We start from the raw sequence: 12,136 nt of genomic DNA on the forward strand, positions 1-12,136 counted from the left end.
CGGCTCCCAGACGCGGCGTTCAACGCGATCGTTTGTCTGGATCCAACGGGTTACCCGCGGCCAGTCCGTCACCTGCGCACTGCTCGTGCAGACGCCGATGACAGCGGCTCCTGCGGTTCGTCAGGAGGGGCTCGCGCCGAGGGTTCGGGCCGCGGGCGGCCAGACGCTCCGGCGTGACGTACGGCCGGCGGCAGGCGGACTGCCAACGCTCGCCGTCTGCGTTTTTGTGTTTGTCTCGTTCCGATCGAGTCTTCCGGGGTTTCTTTTTCGCGGGTCTGACGAACTTTCCCCCGGTCCGCCCGCGCTGTTTACGTAGCCGTCTGGGTGGGCGGCTCGTTGAAGGTTGTCGGCGTCGTTCCACCTGCTGTTGCGACCGATGCCAAACGAGGAGCGCGGGCGAGTAGATTAGATCTTGGCTGCTGTCATACTGGTGCTAAGGCACGGACACCACATGCACCGCTGTGATACCTGCCCCGTAAATGTTACCGGGTTGCGGGGCCCCGACTTCGACGTTCTTCTGCGTGTTTCAGTTAGTGCTGTGCAGCCAAGAAGAAACGGAAATGAAAAAGAAAGAAAGCTTATCGTAGTGTTGCGCACACAAGGAGTGCGTGATAAATCTGTATCGCAGTTCAGTTTCCTTCGCCTTGCACCTTATGATGAAAACCTATCTGACCGTGATTTCGACTGCATTGCGCAAATGTTTGACAGTCGCGCTGGCATAGGTTATGAGTCTATGACCTAGCACACTGGCGTACCAAAATCCGAAAGTGTAAAAAAAAAATTGGAGCAGTTTGTTTTTTGGTTGATCATTGATTATGCTTTCGTTCTTGTTTTCGGTTTCTTTTTCCGTAGGCTGTTTCTCTTTTCAGAATGTGCAATTCCGGCATTCACCGTCACCGTTGACGTTTTTCTCTAGATTTAGTTTTGCTCATCATCTGTATCATACAGGTACTGGCAGGATAAGAATGACACGGAGGTCTTTCCGCTGCTCCGATTCCAACGCGAGCGTGCACGGTGAGCCATAGCACGACGGGACACAGCGAGCGCGTCCCGGAGGCTCCGAAGGACATGTCCTGCACTTGTCCTGGCATTGACTGGCTGCGGTACTATTCGGTATTTTCACATAACTAAATATTTATCCTCTCCGGCGAAACCGAATGAATAATTAAAGCGCGCAAAGCCAGTAATGGAAATTATATACATGCGGCAGTCGGAGGACTACACCGTGGACCGCACTCGCCATCTTGATTTCTATCGCACGAACCTCGTCTGCTTGTGTGGCCCTGTATTTTCCTCATTTTACGTCGGGACCGGGGAAAATGCTAAAGAACTCGGCCTACTGATCGAACCGAAGGCATTATAATTTAGAACGTTCCTCGAACTGGTCGCCCTTTTTCCCCTCCGATTTGTTTTTATATTACATGTCCTTTAAACTGCGTTTCTTTTTTCTTTTTCTTTTCTTATCTTTTGCTTCACTTTTTACGTGCTTAAGTTTGTCGTTGGAGGAAAATGTTGTTAGGCAGCGAGTGAAGCCTAACCGCGCCACGCATCCACGGCTTCCGAACGCACTTGTGTTCCACGCTGTGGAACTGGCGCATCGCTCCTGGGTTCGATCCGCGGCCCTGCCCGTTTATGCGGGATTTCATTAAAGGTTCCTGAAGGTCGGAGATGAACTTGCCGTTTTCTAAACCCCCGAATAGCAAAGAGGGGGAACACGTTATCGCGTTCGAAAGTATACGAGCGCGCCTACCTGCCTGCTTCCGCAGCACTGCCACGGAGGAGCCTTCTGTCAGCATGCAGCGTGCATGTTGCCGCGCCGCAAAAAGAAAGAAGCACGTATCTCACTTGACCTTGTTCGGACGAATGGAATGGTACGCGCGTGTCGCTGGAGTCTTCTCTCACGCTGCTCGAGCCCACGCGTCAGGTTCCTGGATGTATGTCAGAGCTCGGTGGTGTAGAGTGCGGAGCTGAGCTTCGGGATTCCTGTGTGTCGCATCCTGACACTGAGAACAGCAAGTTAGGTACTCTGCAACGTCGTCAAACTCGACGTTGTAAGGGTACCAAATTCCACTCACGACGGCAGCGACGCTTTTTGTCACGCGAGGTGAATGATGGCCGCCGCTCAACTTTACCGTTTAGGCCACTGCCTCGAATAGTGGCTTTCCGTCACACTATGTTCTGTTTCATTCTTAGTGTACGACGCTGCCCAGCGCCAACGCTGCTGGCACGAGTATGGGGTTTGATTTCGCAGATCATTTCCACGCGTCCTTGCGCTGACGAAACCATAGATGAAGCCGTGCGCTCGCGCCAGTAGCAGCTCGGAGCACCTGGAGCGAAAGCTCGCACTGCGGAACCTAGTGATCCTGCTCTCGATCCCTCCCACCTTTGCCCGTACCGGTGTGCGGACGTGTACCACCGCTGCGTGGATGACCTTCGCGCGCTGTCTCTCATCTACAGCGGGGACAGCAGATGCCCACTACTTTCCGCTGTCGAAACAAACACGCAACACAATTACTCGCTTAGACCGATTTAATTTTTAAAAGTAAGACACTGGCAGTCGGATGTTCCAGGGCCATATGCCATACATGGCTCTGGGATGTTCTGGATGTTCGCGCTGGCAGTGCCGCGCTGTGGTCACGGATGCCACGAGTCGCTTGCGACGCTACCAGAGAAACATGAGGAGTGCTCGTGCCTCCCCACGTGACGGCTACTCTCGCGTGCTGTCGATCACGTGGGGAGAGACCCGACACTCCCATTGGTTGAGCGAGACGGCCCGCTGTCAGCTTATCAAGGCCGCAGCGGTAATTGAGCCATCCCGCGGTCGTCAACCTTCCTCCGCGGGAAATTAGGGATTGGGGAGCCCCTGTCCTCCGGCCCGAGGGCTCCAAGGTCGCTACAAACAATGCCACCCAGAGGACAAGGCCCCCGCAAGCGTCATCACCAGTGGACCCACGCAGCGCCGAATAGTTCGCGTCAGCGTCGCCGTCAGCGCGTCTCCCAGAGTCTCACGACGAGCGCGACGCGGAGACGCCAAGACGGACGCGTCCGCCGCTTTGCGAGCTTCAGCGTGTTTTCCCCCCCGCTACCGATGACGTCATGCGGAGGCCTTGTTTCGTAGCTGGTCCAAATCGCTGCTCGCCCGGGAGGGAAAGATCTTCGGTGCGTTCTCTGGCTGTTGTCCCCTGCGCTTGTTGTCGTGGTCGTCGCGGAGGCCCAGCCATTGTTCCACCCTCCCGAGGCGACGGGGTCCCGCGACAAAGGGACACGCCGAGGGGACGCTGTTCTGCGTCGGGGGAATGAGAGGCACTGCGCGCCGCTGCTTTCTTCTGCTCCCGAAAATGGAAAGTGAACAGTTCCTCCTTTGGGCTCGCTTTCATGGCGTCCGGTGCAGGTTACCGAGAAAAAAATATATTCCTTTTTTTTTCTTTTTTTTTTTTTGGGGGGGGGGGGGGGGGGGGGGGGGGGGTGGGGGGGTTTGGTTTGTTCAGAAGACGCCGAACGGGCCCTGCGGCTTGTTTCGTCTTGTATGTATATTTTGTTGTCGATTTCGTAACGTACCCAAGCTGCGTGTTTTCGGGCTTTTACCGTACCTGTAAGACAAAACTTTTGAGACAAAAGAAGACCGGGGGAAAATATACGAAGAAAACGGACTGCAACACGGCGGACTCTGTACTACAACTTCAAGGTAGCACGGAATGAGAGCCACGGTATCTCGGTGGACGCCGATCGTCACGCGCGTTAAATTAATCTTCGGAAATTTCGATAACAGCTATTTCGTCGGGTAATTACGAAGTAAGTGTTACATGAGCGCTTCGGGAGGGAGCTCGCACCAAGGTCGATGGGAAAGGTAACCACTCGCTCATCTGGAGCCGCGTGACTTTCATCGCCCGCGTGGTGTATACCGTATCCTGCCTCAGGGGCGAATAATGTATTTGCCAGATAAAGATAGAAGACATTCCGTGATTAGAAAGCGGAAAGAAAATAGGGGAGGCGAGCTTCTTCGAATTCCACGTCGTTTATAAATCAACCAGTGAAGTTTCTTTTTGCTGAAATTGATGCGGGTCTTGGTGCACACCTCTCGACCCGAGTAGAACCGTTCGATCAGCGTAGCTTGTCAAGAGAGCCCAAACAAACTCGTCGAGATAGAATAGGAGAAGAGCGAGAGATTGGATCGGGAATGCGGAGACGCCCCCTGTCGGGGCCTCGGGCATTTGGGAGGAGGACTCATTTGCCACGGCTGCGGTCAGTCGGACGTCTCTTTGACTCGCCCGGGGCCCGATGTCGTTTCCGATACACGGACAAAACGCGTTTTCCCTCCAATTACCCGCAGCTCGACGGCGCGGAAGAGCTTTTTGACGCCAGGAAGGAAACCGACACTCCTCGTCGGGTCTGTGCTCGTGGTCGTTGCTCGAGCTGGAGGCGCCCTATTCACGGCGCATGCTCAGAAGGAGCTCCGACTTAACGTCTGCCAAGAAGGACCAGCTCGAAACATGCACATTACGGGAGTCCCTGGAAGTATTGCGAGAAGCGAAAATGTGCGGACGAGCTGCGTGGTTAGGAAACGTCGTATAATCTAAACCAGAGGTGCCCAAAGTGGGGGAGTCGCGGGGGCCCAAGAAAGCCGCTGATAGCTTCGATACTGCTCTAAAGGGGCGGAAAGGGGGGTTGCGCAACTCCGATTTCCCTGAGGCACGGGGAAAGAAAATAACGGACGACGCGTGCGTCGACGGACTCGGCCGACTCAGCTGGGACCGCCGGCACTGGGTATCGAGCTGGTTTGCAGTCACCGTGCCGAGCATCTCATTGTCGCTTCGTAGCCAATCAGGCTTCGGCATTGGCCTGGAAGACCACCCGATCCCCCGAGCAAGGGCCGTGAACGAATAGGGAAGCCTGGCCCCGCGATCAATGTGCACTTAGTTGCGAGTTAGCGTGCCCGCGTGCGGTGAGTGTGCCCCGCGAACGGAGCGGACACCTGGCTCGTTGTCACCGAGGCACGCACGATCATCGGGACGCGCTCAGCTTTTTCTTTTTTTTTTTTTTTTTTGATTGGCTGAACTGACCAGGCAGGAAGAGCATCGATTGGTGCTTCGAGTGCAGCGGAGTTTTCAGGGCGCCTTTGTGTACGAAGAAACGCCGTCGAGGGTTGCTCACGCGGTGACAGCGTGAGCCGCGGGACAGGTGTCCCTGCACGGACATCGTTCGACGCCTCGTTTATCTCGCTATCTATCGCGCGGACAGAGCGGAGAAATGTTCGTATCAGCTGGGCTCCAATGCTCGCGCGAGACTCCAACGCTATCCGGCGTAACGCTCCACCCTGCGAATACCAGCACAGAGCGGCCCCTGTGCCGACGACGATGACTTCTGTCGTATTGTCGTACCAAGTGATGTTACACTCGTCATAAGTAAAGGTTCGTTTTTGTTCCACCCGTGCGTGTGATGCGCACCTTTATTCCGACGTCAACAGCCTTCCTCGAGCTAACAGGTACAAGCCCTGTTTCTTGTCTCGTGTACTCCGACGCAATACGAGCCATCCGAGCTAATCCGATGCCGTCGGGCGATCTTGCGGAGGTGCGAAGCCAAGGGTGTAGTCGCACGTTCCCATTGTTCAATTGGCTCGGAGCTTGTTTGCTGCATGGGGACAGGAAGCGCCGCTGTTCATCCCTGAAGTGACGTCGAAGCTGCGGGTGACGACCGACCGCCCGAGTGCTTCCAGGAAGTTCCTTCTGGATTCGCCCGCTCTCTGCTGGGGAATCGAGTTTGTCTTTAGGTGCGAGTTGCGCAGACAGCCGAGGGACATTTGAGCTTTTAAGCCGCGGTATTCGGTGCAGATCCACCCCAGAAGCATCTTCGAAGGCTTCATACGCCCCCAACATGTTTGCGGTCAGTTTTTGTACGACCAATGCGGCCGTCACACGAGGAAGAAACACGCGTCGGATGCTGCAGTCTGGGTCCCGTCCTGCAACAACTTCAACGTGCCCCGCATTCCACGCTGTCTTAAAAATCATTATGTAACTCGTGGCCTGCCAAACAACGGGGCACCGGGAAGCGCGGCACTAAGAGAGAAAATTATTCGAGCTTAATTGCCGCAGTACAATTTGCAGTTGTATATCCTGTCGGATTTCGTGTTCTGCGTGTTGATTTATTTCCTAAATTACCTCTAATCGTTCTTTTTTTTTTTTTTTTTTTTTTTTTGCAGCTGTTGCAAAGTGGCATGATAGTGTTCTTCTCTTACTACCCCTCCCTGTCCGGGTCAGCGTGTCCCGCATTTCGCTAACAGGAATGTTGTCACCCTAGTCTGACTTGAGTTGTCAGGATAAAGTTATCCCTCTCTCGCTCTTGTCAGTGTCCCGTTTCTGTCATCGACGAGTCCTTACTTCTACAGGGTCAGTTTCTTGTCCGCAGGCGTGTGATACAGGAGCGTGGTCTGTCTCCCCGGAGGTATCACTTCGTCACCCGGTTTTGGGACTGCAGAGAAGTGTAGCGCGCAGCAGGAGAGAGCATTTTGTTCGTATTTCCCTGGGGAAGGAAGAAATGTACATAGAAATAGCTTGAAGAAGTGAAAGTATTTTCGTTTTACGTGGTCGCAGTCCGATCCTCGCCTCATTCGAAAGACCAGTTCTGCCAATTTGAACGTCGTCCGGGTTCCACCCGCTCGATGCGTCGTCGTCGTCCCGAAGCGCGTGGCTGTCGAAAGGTCAGCACTCGTTGCGCAATAATTGCTCCAGAACAAAGTGCGCCGCGAAAAGCTCTCACCCGCGTAAACAAGTTGTCCGCGGTTAAAGGAAATTGTTTGGACGAACGTTCCAGGTGGGAAGGCGTCTTGCTGTCAAAAGTGTGCTGTAGGTGGAGAGACAGTATCCCGTAGATGGAACGCTCGTCGGAGGTCAATCTGTTACAACCGGAACTGTATGCTGCCAGTGTATGTTGCAAAATTGACAGCCGACGAGAACGTAACTGGTGTTGACTGGCGGGTTCCAGGAAGTCAGATCACGCCAGCGTCGCACACGCAGTCACTCTGCTCTGCTTGTACGGGAAATTCCTCGAAGTCGGGGACGGCTGTGTGTTTCGGGAAGCGGCTGACTCGGAGGAAACGGACCTTCGGTGGACGCCCGCGTGTGCCCGCTGTTGGGGAGGCAGCCGGTCGTTCAGAGGCAGCCACGGTATAGTGGCTGAGACCGTGTAAACGGTCCCAAGCTTTGGGAAGTGTCGGTACCACGTGGCGGCGTTCGTACGGACGCTGAATTGTGTTTCAGTCGCGATGTACAGTACTGCGTTAGCCCGCACCGGCGCAGGACAGCACTTCCAGTATGTGTTCTAAGATAGGCTGCACTCGTGTAACTTGAGTACAGGGGTGTGCAGCTGACGTTGGTAAATCGAGAGAGAAAAGTGAAGGGGTTAGGATTTCCCGAAGGAGACGTGCGTCAAGTTTCCAAGGGGTCATGCTAACGCATTCCCTTAGGATCCACCAGTGGGTCTTCCTTCGATTGTTATAAGTATTATTATCGACCACTCGATAAACTAAACCAAATACTTTCATTCACGTGCTCGCGGAACTGAGTTGTTGAGAAAAAAGAAGGGGGAAGGACGGGCCAACGATCGGGAACTATCAACGAGCGACTGCTCCTCTTCCATCTCCCGAAGCGACACGGGGGGTGGGCAAAGACACATTTTGACGACGAGTGACGGCGAGGGGAGGTCCCCCTCCAGGGGACATTCCAAAGCAGGTCCGGACAGGAGCCCGGCCACACGACAGCAGCGGCAGCGCACGCGGAGGCAGCACGGTGGCGCGCGGAAGGTATCCGGCTGTTCTCGCTTACCTGCTGCACTGCTCCTCGCGGGGCGAGAGGGGCCCAATTGGGCTTGTTTAGGCGCCCCCTCCTCGCCGCCGCCGCCGCCGAGACCAGGCCCACGCCTGACGTCATCCTCGGTGGGTCCCCGCCCCGAGCGGCAAACACAGGGAAGCTCGCGAAGCGGCAGACGCGTCTGCCTCGGCGTCGCCGCGTTCTAGCGTCGTTGGGAGACGCTGTGAGACGAGCCGGCAGCGGTCCGCCTGGCATGCACCAGTGATGACGTTTGGTGGGGAAAGGCGCGGGCCTTGTCTGGTAGCTTGCTCCGCGTGTGTCGGCCCATCGGAGGACTTGAAACGGACTGCCGGCTCTTCTTCGAGAAGGCGGGAGAGCGCGGTGGCGAGGAATTTCCCAAAGCATTCTTACACACCTCGTTTTTTGTTTTCTTTCTTTTCGGCGCCCGGTCTTTTCGGTCGAACCTGGGCAGCGCAGCGGCCGTGCGCTTGGCGGGCGCGCTCGCTGCCGCGTGCGTGTGTTTGTGAGAAAGGTATTCGGCTGAATGGCCGCCCGTCCTCCTCTTTGTGCGCCCCGTGCGAGGCAACCCCGGGGGCATCCGGCGAAGGCTGCGGGTTCCGCCGACGTTGTTTGTCCGGTCTGCTGTGCCGCCCGGTGGGCCGAGCCGGATGCGTGGCCCTGGAGGAGCGCCGGCCCACATCCAGATTAGGTCATCCGCGGGACACGGCACGCGGAGAGCCCTTTGGGACACTTCGACGCGTCCTTGTCTCTCTTTTCCCTCCAAGTCTCGGCACTCGGATCACTGGCGTGGTCCTTTAATCGGTGCAACCGCCGAGAGGTGCGAGCTGTAGTAGTCGTTCAGTCGGCAGGAAAGGACCTCATTCTGACTCCGAGATCTAAAGCCCGGCTTCTGGCGGAATGTTATGAATGCGTGAGCATTACACGACGGCGAAAAGCTGAAGCTTTTCTGCGGACAAAACAGTGGAAACGGAAGCGGGCTGCGTACAGCTACGCCTACGCATACACGACATTTCTTCGACATCAAACATTTTTGAAGAAGTACTTGGCGCAGTGCATGAAGAATGCGCAAAACTTCTTCCTTGTGTGACAACTGCACTTGAAAGGGATTCGCGCGTCTTGGTTTCCTCTCGGTGAGCGAAGGATTCATCGTTGCGAAGTCCCGTCTGGACAGTGATGAGGCCCAGTTCGGCTTCCAAAAAATCCGCGGGGACAATGAGTTCTCGCTCGCTCACCGTCTTCGATGAAAGTATATGCTCCAGATAAAAAGAAAACAACGTTAGAAATACAAATCGAAGAAACGAGTGTCAAATTTGGGGCACTAGCGAATTCTACTCGCATCCCCCAAAAAACGAGGACGAGTGACTAAAGGCGCGTGCCCAGATCACACCAACTCCCGACTGTGATCTCGAGGTACTCAAGGCGCGCAGTCGGGTGCAAGATACTTCTGCGCATGCAAAGCGGAAGGGGGGGTTCTTGTACGGGAGGCGACCTGGAGGGCGGGGTACTGCTCGTGCAAGCAGCGTCTATGGGCATTTTCGTCACCGAGCCAATCTAGTGACGAGAAAACAGCGCAAAATGACGACGGACCAGAGGAAGACAGACCAGCGCCTAATCGAGTCCGTCGTCAGTCATGTTGTTGCGCTATTTTCCCGTTTCAGTAGGCGTCACTGACTCGCCGTCAGATTCACAGGCTAGGCGAGCCAAATGCGAGCCAAATCATTTGACTGACTGCATTGCCGAGGAGAGTAGGCCTGCGCATGACGTCACGGTTAGTGGGCCTCCCACCCGTCGCAAGCGGCAAGCCCGCTGAAGCTCGAGGAGGGAAAAACGGTAGACACGCCCCCTGTTGGCGTCGCCGTGAACTAGCGTCGCTCTCGTTGCTTGACGCTGCGAGACGCGCTGTCGACGACGCGAGCTGGGCGGCGTTGCGTGGATTCATGACGTTTGGAGGAGAGGCTTTCTATGATGAACTGAGGCCCGCGTGTTCCAGTCAATTTCTCCGCGTTCCGTGTCCACCTGCAGCCTTCGCGCCCGTTTGATTTATCGGCGAAGAGAAGCAGCTTCTCGAGTGGCCATAAATCGAGGAACGGATGTCGTCACGAACAGTTTTCGGTAGCGGGCCCCGCTTGTCGTCGCAACGGAGGGTCAGCCACCGGCCAGGCATGCCGCCGCTAATGACCAATCAGCGAGGCCCTCGGCGGCGCCGCGCGTCGGCGGGACCTTGAACCTGCGGGTGTGGATCCGTCCATCGTCTGCGGCGGAGGCTCGCTCGGGGCACGCGGGCGGGGCACTCGTCATCGCCCCTCGTCGTCATCGCTTCACCTTGCGATGGACCGCAACGGACGCTGCCATCCCAGCCACTCGATGACGCATTCATACTCGATGAGAGAACCAGTAAAGTTTCGTGGAAAGTCAGCGCTGGTGTCCGTCTGTCTCTTTTTTTTTTTTTCTGTCCGTGTCGTTGCGCTGTTTGTACTTTTAATGTACGAACCTTTCAACGCTCCACTGTTCAAGGTCACGTGACATTCGGGCAGCATTGGATTGGCTTGGCTGACTCGTAGCGTGCCCCGCGTTCCATCGAATGTGAAACGGAATAAATGATGCGCCTGTTTGTCAACCGCGAAGGAAAACTGCATCACGCACGCGACGTGTACGAATCGCTGTCGCGTGCTCGCTCCAAAAGAAAAAGAAAGAAAAAAAAAAAGGAGCGGGTTTGTAAGTTGTAATGTTGGAGCGCGCCCCCAACCCTCCCGTGCTTGCTCGGGGAGTGAGTGAGGGAGGGAGGGCAGTGCCGTCTGTCGAGTGTCCTGTTTATTCGCGCCCGGCTTCGGGTTTCCGTCAAAACATCTCTCAGCCCGCGGCCGCGATTCTCGTAAATCGTTTTGCCGGGGGCCATCCCGACTGACATGAGGGATCGAGCAAACAGTGCTCGCGATGCTGCCACGGCACCGTCGAATAACTTCTCGGGTCGGGGTTGACGGGCCTGGAGCCAGCTGGATGTTTCCTCCAAGCGGATAGTTCGGTGCTCACGTCCACGCAGATGCTTTCGTGCGCTACGCATTGGGACTAATCGTAATGTGTTTTCTTTTAGAAGGACGATGTTGACGTTGGAAACGAAAACTATTTTTCATTTTTTTTTCCCATTTCTTGCGTTGTCAACAGGGAGGCAGGAAAGTAGATCAATTGGGTAATTCAACCTGTTATTTTTGCGGGTTTGATTAACTGCGATTGTCAAATAAAACACGGGGAACCAGGGCCCAGGAGTCACGACCAAGGGCTCTAAAATTGGACTTTCAGGCAGAAAGTCGGCGAAATTTCTGACAACCGCGACCTGCCAAAGGTGGCGCTCAGAAACCTCGCCGACAACGCCAGGCGAAGAAACAACGGTCAGCTTTCTGTGGCTATGCAGTCAATGCTAAGGGGGAGGGTGCACCTACCACTGTACACGCGCTTTCCTCCTCTCTTCGGATTGCCACAGGGCACTAGGAAGGCTGTGGGGTCCTCCCCAGCCTTCCTAGTGCATCCCCTTCCTTCTTTCGCCTGGCGTTGCCCTCGCCTGTACTGCACACGCAACTAGTCACACGGAGTGTAGGGCCCCAGCTGGAGTAATCACAAAGGGATCAGCGGCTACTCTTGAACTGATCATTTGGTTACTTTTGGTGCTTGCTCGTATCGGCAACAATTACAATTATACAACCTGTCTTTGTATCCCATGCTTTCTGCCAATTGGGAAGGCGGTGTCGGGGGCAGAAGGCCTCCTGTTTTGTTTGTGACGCGAAGGAAATAATAGTACGGTAATTATAATTAGTTTTATTAAAGATTGTGTTCACATAGTGACGTTTCGAAGCGCAGGCCTTGTTACTTTAATTACACCATAAAACCATGCTGATTCGTGTTCAATCAAATTGTTCTAAAAAAAAAAACGCACACACACACACACACACACACACACAGAAGGTTGACCGTGAGAGTATACCCACTATGTGTTTGTATTGTTGTTTTTGTCGTTGCATTTTTATACTACTACTATGTATGTACTACATTCCATTGTGCCTTTATCTTAGCTTCTTGCGGAGTGTACTAACGCTTCCTGCCACAAGGTTTAAAAGGGGGTAGCGGTATTTATAAATTAATAAATAAGATGCCTGGAGAGGAGACCATAAGGATGACGTGTCAACCGGAAGTGACGTGGCATACCACCGGAAGGGCAAGGGGCAAAAGTGGCCGACAGTCGTGGACGGTGCTTTTTCTGTCGGTCGGGGAGATCTGGCAGGTGTGCCGCTGTTGTTGCCAAGCCGCCAATTACTGGCGCC

The 12,136-nt window shown here is 54.9% G+C and overlaps 1 protein-coding gene across 1 annotated transcript in view; it reads left to right on the forward strand.

Annotated features, from left to right (window-relative positions):
• LOC8030419 (glypican-5) overlaps positions 1 to 12,136 on the forward strand; it is a 110,830-nt gene that overhangs the window by 1,158 nt on the left and 97,536 nt on the right. The gene's annotated exons all lie outside the window — the stretch shown is intronic.

This window comes from Ixodes scapularis, unplaced genomic scaffold, assembly GCF_016920785.2.
Source record: "Ixodes scapularis isolate PalLabHiFi unplaced genomic scaffold, ASM1692078v2 PGA_scaffold5__190_contigs__length_132052651, whole genome shotgun sequence".
NCBI classification, from domain to species: domain Eukaryota; kingdom Metazoa; phylum Arthropoda; class Arachnida; order Ixodida; family Ixodidae; genus Ixodes; species Ixodes scapularis.